Raw genomic sequence first — 9,092 nt, 5'->3', positions numbered from 1 at the left:
ATGTGATGTGTTTGATTTCAAGCAATATCTAAAAGAGAACTTGGGACAAGAACCTCTTAATGTTTTGAGAGTTGGGATGGATTGATGATGAAGTGATGATGTATGAGTGAGATGATGGATGAAAATGTTTTCAACTTCAATAAAAACTTTGTGTTATAAATGGGACAAACTCTATCTCTTCCCTTTCGGGTGTTGGTGGTATTTCTCGAGCTGTGTTGTATGTGATACAGATGTTTGGGAAGAAGTTAGGATTAATCTTTCCTCCTTGGTTTTTGTGATAACTCAGAGCTCTATATTGCATAAAAGCTCTACGGTTCAATGATTCAGAATCAAATTCGTTTGTTTTTCCTTGAAGGTAGAGACGCATGTGACGCAGAAAGACTCTATGTGAGACAAAGATTTGTCTATTTATATAGAAGAATTTCCTCCTTTTGATCAAAGCCTTTGAGCTCAATGGTCTTCTTTTCAAGTTGATATTCTGATGACGCTTCTTCTTTCGCAAGATGTGAAGAATGGTCATAAAATTTGACTCTTTGTTGTTTGTACCTTGTTTTTGATGTTTTTGGTTGTTTTGACAGATGTTTGGTTGGATGAATACTTTGTTTTTGGGAAGTGATTTTCTGATTTTTCTTTGACAAAAAAACAAAGCAAGCACACAAACACAAGAATGTTGCTCCAAAGGCACAAATGAGTATGGGTCTAGATCAACCCTATCCTTGGACTTGTATATGACCCTTCCTTTAGATGTATTTTAAGGTGTATTTCCAAAGCTTGAAGTCGGCTCAATTTGCACTTGGTCTTTAAAACGAACACACTTCAAACACTTTTTATCCCTAAGGTCAAATGGCCAGTTGTGATAAATTTAGCCCACATCTTGATATTTCTTTGACTTTGGTACTACATACCTTATGAATCCCGCTGTGGTAGGTAAGGATGTGATATACTAAGTCTTGCACGAGCATAACAAATAGATGATCCCTATGATGGGGGAGTCACCACTTTTATCAAGCCACAAGTGACTTTTCAAAAAGCTATGTTTCTACTCAAGGAAATATGTATGGTGAGTATCTTGGGAGCAAAACCATCTATGCTCTTGCACTAAATTATATCGCAAATATCCTCAATCAATAGAATGGGTGGGCTACTACTTAAAGGTGTTTAGTCATGTTCGATGTTTTTGGACATAAGTTCATTCTGCAGTGACTCACTTAAGAGCCTTATAACTAGTGGTGGGGCCCATTTGTCCTTTCGGCTAGTTACACTGTAGGAACAACTATACCCAAGGCTACAGCTTTCGCTCACACCTGATTTCTATAGCGGCTCGAAGGATTTACAGCTCGAGGTCATTCCCAAGAGTATCGATCCCTTGGCAGGCCTCTCTTAAAAAGATAAAATTTGAGTGTTACTAACACTTTTCTCTTGCACCTAGGACCACGAAAGCCAAGGGAGAGCATAGTGTGTGTTAGAAGTAGGACCACTCGACCAACTCTTAGCACAAGTGTGCCAAGCATGAAAAACACTTGTTCTTTTTAATCTATCATTGCAATGTGATCTAACTATTTGGAGATGTTGCTCCAACAATAATGGTGTTCTTTTTAATTTTCAAAGGCAATTGTTTGAGTAAACTAGAATTTGAAAATCCTGGTCAACTTAATGAAAAACACGTTTGCATGAAGTAAAATTGCTTTAAAAATGAGACAAGTTGATTGTGAATTTTATTTGCACCAAAAATGGAAGTGTGGATTGTGAGTTTTATCTTGATGCAAGAAATAAAATTTGCCTTGTTGATTTTAAGCACCAAAACGAAGTTTGTTTCCTAACTTGCAAAAAAATAAAGTTATTTTTGTATAAGTTTGTGGTTCTTTTTACCTTGGAACAATGAAATTCTTTTTAAGAGCCCCAAACAAATGTGTGATTCTTTTTTTTAAAAGCCCAAATTTGAAATGTGAAGTTAATTTTAAACCAAAATAAAAAGTGAATTCATTTTTAAAACCAACTTCAAAAACAAGTTAGTAAAAAATATAAATCTAGTTTTTAATCTAATTTAAATCTACACAAAAAGAGAAAAATAGTTAGTAAAATCCGCCTATTTGGTGGGCTTCTACAAGCCTAATTTGTTTTTTTGGTTTTTTTTTTTTTTGGTTACAAGGTGATTTGTACAACATTTTGTTACAATAGCGCTAGTCTGTGTTTGAACAGAGGCACTATTTAACACTAATGCACTAAAAGAAAGGGAAAGACAGAGAAGGCAAAAACACTGAAACAGGGTGAATAGCGCCAAAATCATGTCAAACGCACCAAAATAGTGTCAAAAGCACAACCTGTGTGACATTTTCAACATTCAAACATGTTATTGGTTAAAAAAAAAAAGTTGATCTTTTTGGTGTTTGGATTCACGTCGGGTTCACCAAATGATGCTCTGCAAAAAGGATTAGAAAATCTGTTTGATGGCAACACACACAAGAGCACAAGAAACAAACGTTAGTGTTAGCAGCAAAAGATTATCCTAAACAGGCATATCAAGAGAGATATTAAGCATGAAATAGAAAGCATATAAACATAGAATAAAATAGCTAATCAAGATGTTCATAGTTGCTCCTCCCTTGTTCCTCTCCTCTCCAAGTCCCAAATGAGTGTAGCTCTCAGCTTTTAGCACTAGCCATGGATGCCATATGGAGATTCAAGATAGTTGAATATGATAAGCAAATGCTATGCAAGTGTAGATAGTGATGCTATGAGAAAGCTCTATGCTAATGCCAGTATAACAACAATACTCTAATGCTTCCTTTTTGCTTGAGGAGAAGGGTTCTATTTATAGAAGAAATGGGGAAATAAAGGGTTAAGATTGAATGGTTTAATCAAGGGCCAAGTTTGAAAGTTGGGGATCCATGTGCACAATTGGCACCAATAAAATGGTGACAAGTGTCAACATAGGATTGGGTTGAGAGAAGAGGTTAGAGGCATTAAAGGCCTGAGAAGACCTCATGGTTATCTAGAGGCTAAGGGGCAAGTCCAAATTAAGATTACCCACTGGATTAAGAGTTAATCCAAGGATAAACCTTTGTGCAAATGTTTAAGAGATAATCATGGTCAAAGCATTAATGGCCTGATGAGACCTTTGGGTTGGGTAGAGGTTGAGTCAAAACAAATGTTTTAACCATGTGGGAGGGTTTGAGGTAACCATTAATGGTTATTGGAGACTTTGGGGATTAAGTGGTTGAAGGTTGAAAGCCTTCAATGGTTATCAAAGACTTTGAGGGTTTGAGAAGTGACTTCCCTTTTGCTTAGGAATGTGACAAAGTTTAGAGAAGGGGTTAGGTTATTTAGAAGTGATTAGAAAATTCTAGAAGGGGTTTAGGCATGCAAGTGGATTTTGTAGGAAAATGCAAGTGGGAGAAATTTTGGTATTTTCAATTAAAATAAAATCATTTATTTCAATTAAATGGTGTAATTTGCATTTGGATAAATATTCAAATAAATATTAATTTATTTAAATGAGAAAAAGAAAGATAAACCATTAAAGGCTTGAAGACTTTAAGGAAAACCATTAAAGTCTTAAGAAGACTTTAGAAGGAAGCCATCAAGTTTGAAAACTTTAAAGCCATCAAGTTTTGAAGACTTTAAGGGAAACCATTAAAGGTTTCAAGTGGGTGAGGATAAATAGGATTTTAAATAAATAATTTATTTAAAATAGTTGTGCAACTTGCATTTGTAGGAAAATGCAAGTGGGTGGAGGATAAAGGTGATTTAAATAAATGATTTATTTAAAATAGTTGTGCAACTTGCCTTTGTAGGAAAATACAAGTGGGTGGAGGATAAAGGTGATTTAAATAAATGTTAATTTATTTAAATGTGAGAGGTGGGATTTTGGGGGATTTAAATAAATATTAATTTATTTAAATGTGAGAGAAGATTTAATTAAACAAATATGATTTATTTATTTAATTAATGGTCTGAATTTGGTTAAGTGAATTAAATCAAATAAATTGAATAATTTATTTAATTAATAGGAGAAGAGGGTTAAGATGAATTAATTAAATATTAATTTAATTAATTCATTAATTGATGGTTAAATAATCAAATAAATACTAAGTATTCATTTAATTAAGTGGACAGATTTATGTGACTACAGGAACATTGAGGCCTTTCTGGTGTTTGCAACTTGTTTCCTTCTTAACTGGTTCCCAGAAGGCTACACCCAGTTCGTCTTCCGCTTGCTTGCTGTAGGTTTCCTCAGGCTCCTCAGGGGATTCATCAACCCTGACATTGATACTCTCAACAATTTTCTAAGTCCTATTGTTGTAGCATTTGAGAGATTTACTTTTAGTGGAATATCCCAAAAATATTCCTTCATCACATTTAGCATCAAACTTGCTCAGAGGCTCACCTCTCCTGATATAGCACTTACTGCCAAACACTTTAAAATAGCTAAGATTAGGAGATCTCCCATTCTAGTGCTCATAGGGGGTTTTGTCTTTACCTTTCTAAATGAGTACCCAGTTCATAGTATAGACTATAGTGCTCACCGCTTCTCTCCAAAAAGTGTGAGCTACCTTTCCTTGGATCAGCATAGTTCTGACCACTTCAACTACGTTCCTATTATTCCTTTCTACTAAGCCATTCTGTTGTGGTGTGCTTGGGGCAGACAACTGCCTCTTGATGTCGTTCTCCTCACAATATTTGTTGAACTCATCAGAAGTGAATTCACCTCCCTGATCGATTCTTAGGCATTTTATTCTTTTGCCGCTCTCCTTTTCCACCAATTCTCTAAAGGCTTTGAACTTTCCAAACGCCTCAGACTTGTCTTTCAAGAATATGACCCACATCATTCTTGATCAGTCATCGGTAAGAATCATGAAATACTGATCTCTCTGAATGCTTCCAATTTTCATTGGACCACACAGATTGGTGTGCACTAGATCAAGTAAGTTTTCTGCTGTAAAAGACTTACCTTTGAATGATGAGGAAGACATCTTCCCAAGTTGACATTCTCTACATAAAGCATTCTCCGGTTTGTTTAGAAAAGGCAATCCTCTTACTGCCTTGATCTTACTGGCCTTTACTATATTATCAAAGATCACAAGACAAAGTCTCCTATGCTATATCCAACTTTCATCAAATTTTTCCATCAGACACTGACTAATCTTGGCATTTAGCTGAAACAGGTTTTCTCTAGTCTGCTTACCAGTGGCAATGAGTTCACAACTCTTTCCAATTATTCTGCAGACTCCACCTTTGAACTCCAGAATGAGTTCTTTGTCGTTTAGCTAAGCAACACTCAAAAGGTTGTGCTTAAGGCCTTCCACCCAATAGACATCATTGGCACTGCTCTTTCCATTCAGTGAGATGGATCCTTTTCCTTTCACCATGCAAGGTGCATCGTTGCCAAATCGGACAACACCTCCATCATATTCTTCCAGAGACAGAAACTTTCTTTGGTCACTGGTCATGTGGTGAGAATACCCACTATCAATGATCCACCCATTAGAGTTGTCAATGCAAGAGACAAGGGCTTTCTGATCAGACACCTCTTCCTTTACAACTACAAACACTATGTCCTCATTCTCTTCATCCTTAGATTCTTCATTGGTAACACCTTCATCCACTCCAACAAGACAATTTCTCCTACCTCCTCCTTTATACTTTATAAACCTTTCTGGTTTATCGTTATTGTCATTGTTAGGATAGTTAACAGCTATATGTCCTATCTTATTGCAAGGAAAAAAAAATAGAGGAAGCTTACCTCTGTATTTTCCGGTGCCTTTTGGAAGTCTCTTGGCAAAAAGAGCTTCAAACTTCATCAGAATCTCCTCATCATACATGTCTCTGCTTGGCCTGGATTCATAACCGGTTTTGACTTCCTTTTCTTTTCTCATTGGTGTGGAGGAAACGAGTGCTCTAAAGGATGACTGTGTCTTCCGAACACTACCATCATAGCTATTCAATTCATATGCAGTCAACTTTGCAATAATAGAATCTAAAGATACCTTTGTCTTGTTGATAGACCTTAACTCCTGAATAGCAGCAACCCAAATTGCATAGACCGGTAACAATGATCTCATAACTTTACTGACAACGGTGGCATCATCAATTGTTCCACCAGTTCTCTTGATATCTCCAACTACAGTCTTGATCCTTATGCCATATTGTTGAATGGTCTCAACTTCAACCATCCTCATGTCTTAAAATTTTCCTCTGAGGCTTTCTTCCTTAGCCTACTTTACATGCTCATCACCACCATAAATGGTTTCTAGTGTGTCTCATACATCCTTAGGATTGTCCTTATCTTGTACATCAATGAACTCAATATCGGACAGGCTGCTAATAAGGGCTTCCATGACTTGCCCATTTTCTTGAATCTCTCTTTTTTGATCATCAGTCAGAGTGCCAGTGGGGATTACATAGGCATTCTCAACATAGCTCCAGTGTTGAGCACCCAAACTCTTGATATAAATCTCCATTTTGTCCTTCCATATTTTGAAGATATCCTTATTGAAATTAGGACCTTCCCTCTTCATCATTAAAGGACCTTTTGCCTCAAGTGGTTAAGCTTATATCACTGAGGACTTGGAGGCTCTCTCATACCAATTGATGAATAATGATGAACAACTAATACCCTAATTGGTACTAAGACTGGGGGTGAATTGGTACAGACAAAAACTCACTTCAATATATAGACACTCTCTTAACAGAGATAACTAGTTGTCTATGTCAACTATACTTAACCATAGCAATACCTGTTAAACAGAAATACTTTAGATAGCTAAACCGATTAACCAAAAGTGCTTAAGACAACATTCAACAGATCTCAGATCTTGATAGCTACTTTACTAGTTTAGTCATGCATGAGTTTCATCAATAATACCACAATCATTTAGCACTACATGTATATTCAATATTTAATCAAAAACTACTCAATCATCACATGAAAACTCACAACCCATAACACACATATTTTTTATGTGGAAACCCAAATGAGAAAAACCATGGTGGGGATGAATACCCACAAGCTTGTTTTGAACTCTCTTGAAGTCCGCACTATTAGAAGCCTAGTCTGGTTAAAGACTTTACAATAAGGTTCTGTTAGGAACCGATCTTGTTAGGGATCACCCGGTTAAGGGATGGCTATAAACCCTATAAGGTTGAAACGTTGTTAAAGGCTACCTCACTAGAGGATTTAAAGAGCTCAATGAACTTGAGTCACCTGCTTAGAGGATTTTTAACAAGCCTGTTAAAGCTACCCGGTCAAGCGATTTTCCTTTTGTTCAAATGGTTAGAAGTCAACAGGTAAAAATTTGATCTAATAACAACACTACTTGCTAAGGCAGATCCTTTTCATCTCCTCTCCTTTCCAATCACACTCTACAGATTCAACACTCTGGTTTGGCAAGTATCTCAACATCTAGTCACAAACACAACACAAACAATAACAAACATCATCGACCTTATAGACAATAATTAGGTCAGTAGCATAAACCCTAAACCCTAAACATTTTAGGTTTACAATTACAAGCGGTCCAATCCTAATCATCCAAACATTTTGCATAGAGTGAAGTGATCTAAAATAGATCTCAAGTCAATCTGCATCGTCCAATATTCACCGCATCTGGAAAGTAGTAGCTCATCATGCGCTCTTCACACACTGCTCATAACATCGCACATTCCCGAGGTAGGAATTCAATGCATTCTATCTTCACATGCAAGATCCTCAAGGAAATCCTTCACATGCACATAACTGGCATGCTATTCTGATCCTTATCCTTTTTGTTCACAAAACACCGTCGGTTGCACTGCATAAGCCAAACTGGAAACCCTAGAGCTAAATAGAGACTACCAACTGGTAGTCACACTTTGTGAGATTTTCCCAAGATCAAGAGCTCAATGAAATGTACAAAATAGAGACACAATATAGGACAAGAATAAATTGTATTCTCATCAATAGAAAATGATCAATAGTTCCAAATTACATACAATGTAGATGAGCCTGCTTATATAGGCAAGGCTAGGGATATGTGAGCACACAAACATGACATGTGGCTCAATAAGAAACAAGGGTAGGTGGGAAATAGGTGTGGGTAGGTACAAGAAACAATATAATAGTCCACATGAGGTGGATCACCCACTGAATGTGGAGTGTAACAACAAGATCAACACCATAAAAGGTGGAGATTCTCCTACACACACTATCCCAATGTGGCACAAACACCCAAGTGTCTCATACCCAAACTACTATGAAATGCATTTCCTAAGTAAACTTAAGTAAAGTGTAATAATATCCATGATGAATAATTATTTACACCAACACCCCCCCTTAAGTGCAACTTAGGGGAATGCACTTAAGTCTACAATGCAACTAAGCAATGCAAGATGGGTCCCGGCTACTAGGCCATGTTAGGTACCCATGTACAAATGCAAATGCATGCAAACCAATGCAATGAAATCTCTCACAAAGTGGGGAAAGAGAGAAAAACCCAATGGGAAAAAACCCTCACCCAAAAGAGAGATGAAAGTTATACAAGAGAACTCTCATAGAAGAATGTGAGGAACAAAACCCCATGTGAGGAAAAAGTGCCCCCCATATGAGAGAAGGAGAGAAGCTAGGAAGCCCCCCCTCAATGTGGATTTTGTACCAATGATAGAAGCTCAATGTATGAAGAAACTGCTCCATGAACATCGAACAATATTCCTCCCCTTAGGAAGAAACAAAACCAATGGTGTATCCATGAAGTCTCCCCAATCATGAAGGGAAGATGTATGAAGAAAACTCATGATGAAAGGAATCTCTGAAAACTGCTCAAGTTTCCCCATGTCGATGCTAAAAGATACCCCCTCCAAAGGTGGTAAACTATGCCACACTACTCAAAATGGTACTCCAAGATCTAGTAGAGATGGATGTAGAACATGTCCCAAAGACTCACATGTCTCCTCAAAAGATAAAGAGCCTCCTCCAACTGCTATACATAAGTATCCACAATCATGTCAACCTCAAAAGAATGATCATGTAGAGAATGAACAAGAGGGTCAGAGTGTTCCCTCACAACAATCAAAGAAGGATCATCTTCTTCAAAGAGAAGATGAATGTCATCAATGAT

Source organism: Cryptomeria japonica, chromosome 11, assembly GCF_030272615.1.
Source record: "Cryptomeria japonica chromosome 11, Sugi_1.0, whole genome shotgun sequence".
Taxonomy (NCBI): Eukaryota; Viridiplantae; Streptophyta; class Pinopsida; order Cupressales; family Cupressaceae; genus Cryptomeria; species Cryptomeria japonica.
The sequence above is the reverse complement of the archived record's forward strand: the minus strand, read 5'-3'. Positions refer to the sequence as shown.